The sequence below is a fragment of the Vicia villosa genome, linkage group LG2, assembly GCF_029867415.1.
Source record: "Vicia villosa cultivar HV-30 ecotype Madison, WI linkage group LG2, Vvil1.0, whole genome shotgun sequence".
Lineage (NCBI taxonomy): Eukaryota > Viridiplantae > Streptophyta > Magnoliopsida > Fabales > Fabaceae > Vicia > Vicia villosa.
Genome location: NC_081181.1, coordinates 193,787,238 through 193,800,202, shown reverse-complemented (window position 1 = coordinate 193,800,202; position 12,965 = coordinate 193,787,238). Strand labels below are relative to the sequence as shown.

Here is a 12,965-nt window from a genome sequence, read left to right as displayed (position 1 = left end):
AATCATTATAATTAGGCTGAATTTTAAAAAGACGAAAAAAGGGAGAATCGAGATCAATAACCGTAGAAGGAAGACGATTGATCAAGAAGACAGCTGTGGAAAGAGCCTCCACCCAAAATCGGGGTGGTACAGAAGCTTGAAGAAGTAAAGTGCGGGTCACATCAAGCAAATGACGATTCTTGCGTTCTGCCATCCCATTTTGTTGGGGGTATTGGGACAAGATCGTTGAGACAAAATGCCTTTTTGTTGAAGAAATTCTTGAAACTCACGAGACATGTACTCACCACCAGAATCAGAGCGAAAAATTTTAACACTTTCATGAAATTGAGTTTCAACATATGTCAGAAATTTCTTAAACATAGAAAACACTTCAGATTTAGACCGAAGAAAATATATCCAAGTAAAACGACTATAATCATCAATAAATGTGACAAAATATTTATAGCGAGCATGAGAAACTACGGGAGACATACCCCATACATCACTATGAATCAGTTCAAAACAAGAGGAAGCCCGATAAGCACCAGACGGAAAAGGAAGTGTTTTACTTTTAGCTAATTTGCAAACAGAACATGAAAGAGAGGCATTAGAAACAACACTTTTATTTCCCAATAAACCATTTTTAAATAAATGAGATAAAACAGCAGAGTTAGGATGACCCAATTTTCTATGCCAATCCTCATAAGAATTCAAGACATTTTTACAAACAAGAGATAAATGACTAGAAATAAACTGAAGTGGAAACAGTCTTCCCACTTTAGGCCCCTTCGCAACCACCTTCCCCGACACCTGTTCCTGCACAAGGCAACCATCACGAGAAAAATTTACATTACAATTATTATCAACCAATTGACCAACAGATAATAAATTGGAAGCAAGTCCAGGTGCTACAAACACATCCCAAAAATCAGAGTTGAGGTCACCAACATTCGTGATAGAGAGAGCATTACCATCCGCAATTTGAATTTTCTGATTACCATGGTAAGAATGTAAATTGTGCAAGTATTCAGAAGAGGCGGTCATGTGATTGGATGCACCAGAATCAAGAAACCACGGGCGGGAAACATTCGAAGACTTACCCTGAATTCCCAAGGTTGATAGAGCGGAAAGTACCATCTGTTGGATTATTTCAGGTTGGAGAGCACCACCATTAGATGGATTGGTGATGGAAGGACCAACTGCAGAGCCTGTACTAGCAGAATATGCTTGCACCGAACGTTGTGTTGATCGTGGAGGACGGGTGGGACAATCAGAGATAATATGGCCCCGCTTCTTGCAATAATTACAAAACTTCTTACTGCAACTCTGAGCAAAATGTCCAAATTGTTTGCAAGAGAAACATTGGACATGTCGAATATCACGACCTTTACCTCTACTATGAGGAGCATATGCAAACATAGCAGACTCAGAAATGACAACATCACGAGACATGGATCCTTGAGTAGCAAGACGCTGTTCCTCTCTGAGAAGTTCACCGACACATGTATCTAAAGAAGGAACGGGATTCCTATTCAACAAGGCACCTCTGACAACCTCTAATTCTGCACGAAGCTTCATGAGAAATTGATTTCGCCTACTAGTATTGTAGACCTCTTGGACATCCGCGAGAGAACTTTTGGGAACATCAACATGTATAATTGCAGAGTGTTCTGTCCACAAATTCAAAAAACCAGAATAATATTCTTGAACAGACAGATTGCCTTGTTTGTAATTGGCAATGTCTAGCTCCAACTGAAAACGTTTGGCCGCATTGTCTAGGTTATAGATACGCTTCAAGTAGTTCCACATTTCTTGGGCAGTGGAAAAAGATCGCAAATTATTAATCATGTGAGGATCAATAGTACCGAGAATCCAAGTGATAATCTGAGCATCTTCTATTTCTCATGCATCTAAGTCAGTTGTCTCTAACGGTGCCAAAGAGACATCGTCCAAGTGACTCCATAATCCTTTCCCTTTGACATACATCTGAAACTGAAATTCCCAAACAAGATAATTCTTTCCGGTAAAACGAACACAAATATGATCTATCTCTTCTTCGGAAGCCATAATATCAGAGATGACTTAAGAACAATTTTGTTAACGTAACAATTTTGTTAACGTGAAACAAGAAACACCAACGGAACACTGAAGAAAATACTTGCCGACACCAAATCAACACCCCAATTCAGGATACTCGCCGACACCAAGTCAAAACCCTAATTCAGAATAATTGCCGACACAGAGTCAAAACTCTAATTCAGAATAATTGCCGACACAGAGTCAAAACCCTAATTCAGAATAATTGCCGACACAAAGTCAAAACCCTAATTCAGAATATTTGCCGACACCGATACGATAACACGATCAAAGCAAACACGATTTGTAAGCACTCGAGATTAGAATCGCAATCTTGGAAGAGATTACCGAGAACCGAGATGATTTCAAGTACCGAGAAACGAGATCGTATATATAAAGGTTACAGGGCTATATCGGTAATTACACTAAATAAATACATTTAAACTAATTCCTATTCACATTTTATACTTTTTGGTTTATGACTTTTTTTGAGCTGTTTGCTTAAGGTGATGAATGTGTTTACTTGATGTTTGAGTTTTGTGCTAGAGAAAATTTAGCTTATTATATTTGATTCCATGGAAGAGTTCAACAACCTAGTAGTACTAACTTTTTATCAAGGTAATATTGTCATTATATTGAAGCTTTCTTTCACAATTAACACTGGTTCAATTGAATTATGTTATGTATACTCTTGTCTAAAAGTACTACACTTTCATAGCACCATTCATAGAGACTTGAAAACTGAGGTAAAACTTAAATGCATTGTATTCTTATCAAATCCCATCACAGTTTCCAATTCAAACTGTTTATTGGAATTGTCAATGAAAAAGTGAACTTCAATAAAGGGAGATTGTTCTTTTAGGGTTAACAATCTAGAGTGTGAGAGGTGTCCTAGTCTAAAGTGCCACAAAGCACTATGTGGTATATGGAGATTGTTTATGCTTGAGGTGGGCTCCTTGTTTGTCATGATAAGGTAGTATAACCCATAAGTTTCTCAGCTGAACCAATCATCTACAAGGATTTCTGTTCTTGAATAAGGCACTTCAAACCAGCAAAAGACACCAAACAATTTAAATTATGACATAATTCAGAAACAGAAATCAGGTTAACATTAAATTCAGGCACATATAGTACATTCAGAATTGTGAAGCCAAGTGAAAATGTGACAGTGCCCTTGAATTTTGTGATAGTATGCTGACCATTAGGTGGCTTTGTAATTATTGGATTGATTTCATTATAAGAATGAAACGAGTGCAGTGATGAGCATATGTGATGACTGGCCCCTAAATCGATGATACAAGAACCAAGATTTGTATTGTGACTTGAAGAATGAAAGCAAGACACACTCTGAACAGGAGATGTACCTGAATAATCAACTGGTGTAAGACCAGTTGAAGGAATTGAGCGAACCTGATTAGAAGCCACACTTCCAAATTGCTGATTGAGGCTAGAACCTTGAATCAGATTGATGAGTTTCTCAAATTGTTCATGAGTCAAAGAAGGAGGAGTACTCTTGTTGTCATGTGTTGCCTCAAAAACGGTGAACGAACCTTCACCCGTATTGCCGTGAGAATTAGAAGAGGGATGGCGCTGTAAATGAGGAGGCAAGCCATGCTTCTTGTAACAAGTTTCAATGGTGTGGCCAGATCTGTTACAATAGGTGAAGATGCGAGGTTTGGATTTTGCAGAGAATTTCCCGGTTTTCTGATGAAGCTTCTTAGTCTCAAAAGCATTGATGAGAGCCTTGGAATCATCAGAAAGGTGAGGAGTGATTTGACGCTCATATTGAAGGATCATGGAGAAGATCTTGTTTAGAGATGGCAAAGGATCAAGGAGAAGGATATGAGATTTCACAACACCAAAATTGTCATTGAGACCGGTAATGAAACACATTGAATGAAGGAGTTGGTGATTCCGACGAGCTGTGCGCATAGCCTCACACACGCCTTTGACACAACACGTACAAGTTGGGAAATATGCTTGGATCTCAACCCCAAAAGCTATCTCAAGAGGTGAGGTTGCCCTCACATATTTATACACCCAACAGTCTGGGAACCTAAGCAATGTGGGACTTCAAACAATCTCTAACAAACACAAATACCAACTTCAACACCCTACAAAACCGGCTTGTAGGGTGAGGATTGTCCCCACTTATAAGGACATGTTCCGGCCATATATTATCCGATGTGAGACTCTTAACAGTACCACATGACAAAAGCCTTATTTTTATTGTATAATAGAAATTGGTAGTGTTATTTAATTAGTTACTAAATTGAACTTTTTTTATGTGTAAAATGTTTTTTTTAGCAAAGAGTATTTTTGTCAGATTGTTCAATCTAGTGTAGTTAGATAGAAGACAGAAGATAGTAAAATAGTAGAAATAATAGATATTTCCTCTCTCACATTGAAAAGCTAAATAACAAAAAAAGCGGTCCTTCCTTATGAAAGTCATTCTTTCTCACTTCTCTATAGTGAAGTAAAGCTCTTAAGAACAAAGTGGACCACCCATACCCACATCATGATTCTTATTCAAAATAAGATCCACAGAAATAAGAAACAATATGATAAAGCAAAGGGTAAAAGTAATACCACCACCGACGGTGAATCCAGGATGGACGCGGCGACTGTGCAGAAGCTACGACGTTGAGCGGCTGTTCGGTGTGCTGAGACCAGAGGCAAATCGGAGATCGGATGAGAGGATGTTGCTGCACGTGGTGGTCGGCCAGTCACAGCTGCGATTCCGCCGTGTATGATGGCCGCTCGGTTACGGATCCGATGCGGTGGTTCGCGGCTTGAAGTTGTCGGCGACGGGGAAATCGAATGTTGTCCGAAACTTTCCTCTTCCTCTTTTTTTTTTGTTCTTTCTTTTCTCCTTTTTTCTGTAGAAATAACAGCGACAAAAAAACTGTACACATTATATTGAGGTAGTGTTATTTAAGTGTGATTTACATAAAAAAAAATACATATACAAGTTTATGTTGTTTTTGAGATTGGAAAGAGTTGTACAAGAATAAGGATTTGGTGATTTGTAGGAGATTGAAGGGTAGTTGTTACGGTTGTTGTATTTTGTGTTAGTATTGGTCTATGAATTGTGAGGTAGTTGGAAAGAGATGGAAGTTGTAATTGATAATGAAGATTATTGTGTTTACTCTGCGTGGTGAAGTGAGGTAGAGGGGAGAGTTGGTATGAAAAATATGTATGTAGATAGGTTGTTGATGGAGGATTGAGAATTATTGGTAAACAAGGGTTAATAATAAGGTTTTAGAAAATAGGTTAGAAAATATGGATGGAAATATACGTGGGAGATGAGTGGAAGAGTATCAGGGTTAATGGTTAGTCTCCTAGAAAGAAAATAATATTTATTTTTATAGGTTAAAATTAGGTCAAACAAAGATAGCAACAGTCTGCCCATTAATTAATATAATCAAACTTTTAAATTAAATTTGATTTGATTTTAATTCTTGATATATTTTGTCAATTACATTGATTTTTTTCTAAAAAATAAGAAAACTATCCAAAAATGAAATATTTTTTAAATGAGAACAAATCCTTTTTATTTTATGATTTTTTTAAGGAAAAAACTTAGATACAATTCTTTAGGTGTGATTCTTACTATTTGTCAATGAAAATATGACAAGTGTATAATTTCCTCTTACATGTATGCAAATTTCTCCTACCTTCACTCACTAAATGATATTTAAGTATATTTGTCATATTTTTATTGGAAAGTAGTAAGAACCACACCTAAAGAATTGTACATAAGCTTTGTTTATTTTATTGTTTGTATGAATAAAAATGAAAACATTGAAAAAATTAATATTTTAAAAAATGCTTAAATAATAAATAGGGTTAAATGACTTTCACCCCCTGCAATAGTAGCGAGATTTGATTTACCCCCTTTTAAAAAAAAAATTGGATTACCCCCTTGTAATATTTGGGCACCCCCTAAGCGTGTAAAACACAGGGGGGGTAAATCAAAAAATATATTTTACAGGGAGGTAATTTTCCCTCTTAGGGGGCAAAAGACTTACAATTTTAATATTATAGAGGGGTAATCCATTTTTTTAAAAGGGGGGTAAATCAAATCTCGCTACTATTGCAGGGGGTGAAAGCCATTTAACCCTAATAAATACGAAATTTAAAAATTAAAATAATAAAAATTCCTTTTTTATTTATTTTTGAATATAAAATGAAAATAAAGTTAGAAATAAATAAAAGAGAAAAATGTCAGAAATGAGATTCGAGCTCGGAACCTCTCGCTCTTGTACCTCTTACGCTCAAATCCTTACCAACTATGATATGTCTCTTATTTGAAACAAAATGGCATTGGCAAATATATGAGGGAAAATTTTGGGGTACAACACTTGGGATAAGCGTGAAACTGAGAGAGAGCTAGGGCAAGAAGATGAGAAAGGAGAACCAACCGTAGAACGTGGAAGAGAATCAAAGCTAGCTATAATATAAGGTAAGGGAAGTTATCGTAATTCTTATAATTGGTCCAAGGTTTAGATAATTATATGTTGGGTTTGTGTTTGGGGTCTTTGTGATGAATTGATGGTTATGATGAAACTATGATGATTGATGCTTCAGATGTATTGTTATTATGATATATGATATTAATGATTGGTGAATTGATGGGTAATAACATGATCTAGGGTCAAATCCATCATTCCATGGATTTGAAGGTCTAGGATTTTGATGATGAATCTTGGGATTATGATGATGGATTATATTTTGATGTTTGTGATGGATAATACATGTTAGAACTAGGTTAAAGTACCTTAAATCGCAGTAAAATACTGATTCAAATGTGTTTTGGGGTAAAAACTCGGATTGGTATGATGCAACTTGCGGAGGGTTTTCTGCACAAATTTCCTTAATGGACTTGGGCTAATGGAATACAATTTGAGATTTTGTCTGACCCACATAAATAACATTAATTTCTATAATGCCCCATACACATAGACATTAAGTTTTCCTCTCACTTTATCAAGTTGTACAACATCCGAATCTTTAATGAAGTGAGTGCTCAGATACCCAAGGAAATTTCCTTTGTCTTCAGTGGAATCTCTAGTAGTCTTCATGTGCTTAGTCCTACCTTGATGAATTATGTTTTTGGAAATAGTATTCAATTTTTCATCACATGATGGCATAAAATTTTGTGAGACATCATTCCCAGTTAACATCTGTTTCCTCCAAGCTACTTTAGAAAAGCTTCTACTTGATACAACGTTCTCAACTTTAGCTTTAGCTAACATCAAACACGTGGAAGAATACTCAAAATCTTCAGGATTCCATTGATAGCAGTTATCTTTGGATCTGGTTCCCCTCATGACGACCTCACCTTCTTCATTTGTCACAGGGCATTCAAGATTAGTGAAGTTAACATTTAGTCCTTGATCACACAGATGGCTGAAACTTATTAGGTTATCAGCTAGTCTCTTCACAACCAATACATCATCAAGGTTCGGTTGTCTTGTACAGTTCAGCTTTTCAACACCTTTTATTCACCTTTTGATCTATCTCCAAAGGTGGCATATCTAATAGAGTGTGACTTAAAATCAACAAACGCTTCTGGACACCAACCATGTGTCGAAAACATCCATTATCAAAGTACCAATCCTCTCTAGTAGAAGTTTTGAGGGAAGTGTGAGCCATGAGGACAATCACAATCTTTTTGGGAGTCCATTTCTTCTTGGCTTTACTAGCTCCTTATCCTTTTCTAGGTTTTGAATCATGCCTGGGATAACCTTTCACATTTCTAGCATTCTTCCCAGTATGGAGAATCTCATTCAGCACTCCAAAACTACTTTTGAGCATTCTGATAGACTTGGTCATATTATCTGGTTTGGAGTTTAACTGTACAACTTCACTCTTTAGATCAGAGATAATAGACATGTGCTTGAATTTTTCATCCTAAAGGTGTGCAACAAATTTCTTCTTCTTGTTGACATACTTGTTCACTTATGAGACACAACTTTTTGTATGAAGTGGCGAGTTCCTCAGAGGTAAGCTCTTCACAATCAGATTCCTCCTTATAGAATCTAGTTAGATCAGTGATCTGTTTAGCAATTCCAGTGTCACTCTCAGAGTCATTTTCTGACCATGAGACAACTAGGCCTTTCTTAAGCATCTTGAGGTAGGTAGGACACTCAGTTTTTATGTGTTCATACCCTTCACACTCATGACATTAAACTCCCTTCCCTTGGTAGGGTTGTTCTTCTGTTTTGGACTTCCTTCCAGCATCCTAATTAATGTTGAAGTCGAGTGATTTGTTCTTGACATTTGGTCTCGAATTCTAGTTCACCCTCTTAAATATCTTGTTAAACTGTCTTCCAAGGAGCACAAGGTCTTCAGATAGTCCTTTACTTTTACCTAGGTCACTTATATCTTCTAAACTTTCAGCATTAGAGACAAAGGCTACACTCTACTTCCTTTCAAACTTGTCACCATCCTCTAGTTTAAAGGTTTGAAGAGATCCCATAAGTTCATCAACAGTCATGTTGATTATATCTTGGGCCTCCTCAATTATAGTGATCTTCATGTCAAACCTCTTAGGAAGAGATCTGAGAATTTTCCTAACCAGTTTGGCATCAGACACCTTCTCTCCAAATGCCCCAGAGGCAATGGCTATTTCAACAATATTCATGTGAAAGTCATGAATACTCTCATCTTCTTTCATCCTTAAGTTCTCAAACTTAGTGGTAAGAAGTTGAAGTCTTGACATCTTTACCTTGGAGGTTCATTCATGAACAGTCTTCAAGACTTCTCAAGCCTTTATGGCAACAGTATAACCACTTATTAGTCTGAAGATGTTTTTGTCCACTCCATCGAATAGAGCATTCAATGCTTTGGAGTTTCCTAGATCATCTTCATCATTCCAGAGTATCATCTTTGTCTTTAGCCAATGAAGGGCTCCAACCTTTGACCATAATTCTCCATGCCTTGCCATCCATGGACTTAATAAAGGCCACCATAGGAGCTTTTCAATAATCATAGTTCGTTCCATCAAGAATATGTGATCTACTCATAAATCATTCAGTAAGGACAAGAAAACTTTGAGAAGATTGACTGACAATTTCTTTCTGAATGAAGATGTGCTATACAAGAGTAACTTTGACATGTTCTTGCTCAAATGCGTAGATAGACACAAAACAGACATATTAATGAAAAAAAAAATCATGAATGATCCTTTGGTAATCATGTAAATGGAAATGCAATGACTAAAATGATAGTAAGAGTAGGTTACTATTGATGGATGACAATGGAATCTAATTGTTGTAAATTTGTAAAGTGTCAAAGCACCCATTTAAAATTGTACTTTATTTCTAAAGCGAAAATAAATTAAATTTATACAGATTTTGATCAAAATCACTTTCACTCTTTTTATTAAAACGTATATAGTATTCTAAATCTAAAATGTCAAAAATATATAAATTATCATGAAATCAAATCAATTTTTATTAATAGTTTGAAACAGTTGTAATATTCCAGCAAAAATAATACCTTTTTTTACTAGAAATAATAATATTATATTAATTTTTAATATATTCATTATATATTTAAGTTATGAGTTTAATTTATATGCACTGACTGTCATCAATAAAAATTATCAAAGTGTCTTGTCATTAAATTTTTTTTTTAATTAAAGTGTGATTTATTCTGATACAAGGTTGTGGTTGATTGACAATATAAAATTATTTTACACTGTCAGTGTATGAACCTTTTTCTCTTAAGTTATTCCACTTTTACACAAATTCATTATAAAGTAATATATGAGAAAGATATATTTAGAATAAAATATTTATAAATTATGTTTGCAATAAGATTTTTTTTTGGATTAAATTCTTGTTAAATATTAAAGTATATACAAATATTTAAAAAATTAATTAATTTTAGATTCTCGTGTTTCTTTTTAAAAAATTAATTACTTTTTAAGATATTATTAATTTTTAATTATATTTACTTTCTTTTGTATTATTAAAAGAAATTAAAATAAAAAATTTAATAATTTTAACAAATCAACTATTAAAATTTATGTAAAACTTCTTTACACAGTCCGTATTTTTCAAGGACAAAATTTAGGTACAATTCTTTAGGTGTAATTCTTACTATTTTTCAATGAAAATATGACATGTGTGTAATTTTCAAATTTCTCCTATTTTTGTTCACTAAATAATATTTAAGTATATTTGTCATATTTTTATTGGAAAATAGTAAAAACCACGCCTAAAAAATTATACCAAAGTTTTGTCCATTTTTCAATTAAATTTAAAAAAAAAAAGTTAACACTGAAATTCATTTTATTTGTCTCATATATTTAATTTATTACGGTCAAACACAATTATTATTTTATCTTTATTTCCTTAGAAAACTCAATAAATATCTTCTCATAGGCATTGTTTGTTCATTCACCTTTGTAGGGATTGTTTGTTCATTCACCTAAGAGAACATGGATACCATCGCCATCCGTCTGCATTTTTTCATTGCAATTCTATGCGTGGCTTCTGTTTTAACTCTAGGTAACAAAATTACTTATTCAATTATCTACATTTTTTTTATAGTTTTCACAGAACCATTTATAATACATTCATTCCCTTCTGTAAACATATTTATTAAAATCAAAATTATGAACAAGTTGTTCGACATATATAAACTTTTGTAAATAATTTTTATTGTAAATTTTGGCAAATAAACCTCAAAAGTATATTAAAAAATAATATTAAAAAATATTTCGAAGAAATTTCATTTCACAACGATTTCTCATTTAGATAAAATCTCTTTTAGAAAATATTTGATTTGAAAATATAATTGAATGTATTTATTAGAATATTTTAATTTGAGATTTTCAAATAAAAATTGCCTACAAAACCACAATCGAAGTTTTTTTTTCCTTTCCTGAAAACAGATAATAACATGTTATAAAATAATATTGAATCCTAATAAAGTGAATTAAAAAATAGTATTTGTATTTTTCGCAAATTTTGTTTTCTTTGTTTTTCATTCTTTAGATTCTTGTTTTTATTTTTATTTTTCCTACCATTGAATAAAAATGTTGCATTTTAAAATACTGATAATTTTTTTAAAAAATTAGTAATATTCATAAAACATTGTCAGTATATGTTTTATCCGTATATAGATTCAAATTTATGGTAGTTTTTAATGATATTATATTTTGATTGTAGGAGAAGCAATCGATCCAATACAATTGACGAGGTATTGTGTTGGCAGAGCGTCATGTCCACATATCAATGAAGAATGTATGAATTTTTGTGTAGCTATTGGATATCCAAAGGGTCAAGGCAAGTGTGAAGCCCAACTTTGTTGTTGTGATTGATACTTGTCCCTTTTCAACAACAAAAAAAATGTAAACACACCGTCTTTATGACTGGTGGGATAATAAATTCATTGCTTTCAATATTAAATAATACTATTCTGCCTGATTTATAAGCAAATATTCCCTTTTTAAGTAATGAATGTATCTAGTCTATAAAAAAAATAAGATATATTCATTATTCAATGAACCTAAAAGATAAATTCACTTTTTAAGTTCATTGAATAAAGTATATTTTTGACAAATTTTGATAATCACTTTGATTTAAGAACTATTTGATTTTCAAATCTAACCCTTTATAAGTTTATGAGATATTTATACATAAGTATTTCATGAAGCGCCATTCAATAATCATAAGATGTTTAAATTGATGGAATGTGATGAAATAAAATGAAGTAATGTTGAGTTCTATCGTTTAGATTGGTAAAATGAAAAACGAATGAAATGAATCATGATGGAATACATTTTATTATTTATCCTTACTTTGTTTCATCCAATTTGGCGAAATAACAACTATTATTACATTTTATGTAAAAATATTCAAAAATGACATATTTATTTTGCTCAGCTCTGTTTCAGTCCATTCCACTTGGTTCTATTCTGCTCCACTCCAAGGTAGCGAGTTAGCAGGCGACGGGCTTGCCCGTCTACTTATTTATTTCATTTTTTAATATATTAATAGTATTTTTTTTACATTTTAATTAGATTTTTCCACATAGTTTTTAAATTATTTTTTTATAAATCATCTTTTTAACAAACTTTACTTAAAAAATATTGCATATATTCACAAATAAATGTATAAAATAAGACCATCAAGAATTGAAATTACTAAAATTAACTAAAAAATAGCGGTTTTTGGCAGAGCGGCGGACTTTGGCGGGCGGCGTGATTTGACGGGTCGAGTTATGGCAGGAGGTTGGTTTTGGCGGGACGTACTTTGACGGACGGCGGTCCCAAAATCTCAATCCAACCCGTCATTCTTTTGCGGGTACGCAAGCCGACCCGGGGGACCACGACCCGTTTTGCCACTCCTAAAAAAATAGCCTTCTACATTGTCATTAACCGCATTATTTAGAGATGATAGACACACGTTAGAAGAACACATAATCAGGTCTAACCGCCCTCTAGAGATTGTCATATCATAAAACTTGACAATTTCTTTGTAGGCCGCCCTGGGGTGAGAATCCCTGCTGAGGTGTTTTTAAATTGTCAGATGCTTCTCCGAAAAGACCCTTTATACACCTTTTCCCTCCCTCACTATTTCATTCATTTTTCCAAACAAAAACGCAAACCCTCTCCAAAACCTCCATCATTTTCAATCCATTTTTCGTTGGTTTTTTACTTGTGTAATAATTTTGCATAATAGTAGTTTGATTATTGATCAAAATCCTAATTGATTATCCAAATTAATTATAGTGTTGATTATTTGAATTGCTTTTAAGCTATGGATATCTGTTTTGCCTTCAATCTTAAGAGACTGCTTAATTGCAAATATCAAATAATATTCATTGTATCTCAAAAACACAGATGCAGTACCAAATAAAACACAATTACAACTAAAGCTAAGGTTACTTTC

The 12,965-nt window shown here is 33.6% G+C and overlaps 1 long non-coding RNA gene across 1 annotated transcript; it reads left to right on the top strand.

The window, feature by feature from the left end:
• The first annotated feature begins 10,446 nt into the window (after nt 1-10,446).
• LOC131647798 (uncharacterized) lies at nt 10,447-11,483 on the top strand. Its single transcript, XR_009297965.1, has 2 exons — nt 10,447-10,577; nt 11,241-11,483. It is a non-coding gene; the product is annotated as an uncharacterized LOC131647798 (long non-coding RNA).
• Nucleotides 11,484-12,965: the final 1,482 nt, after the last annotated feature.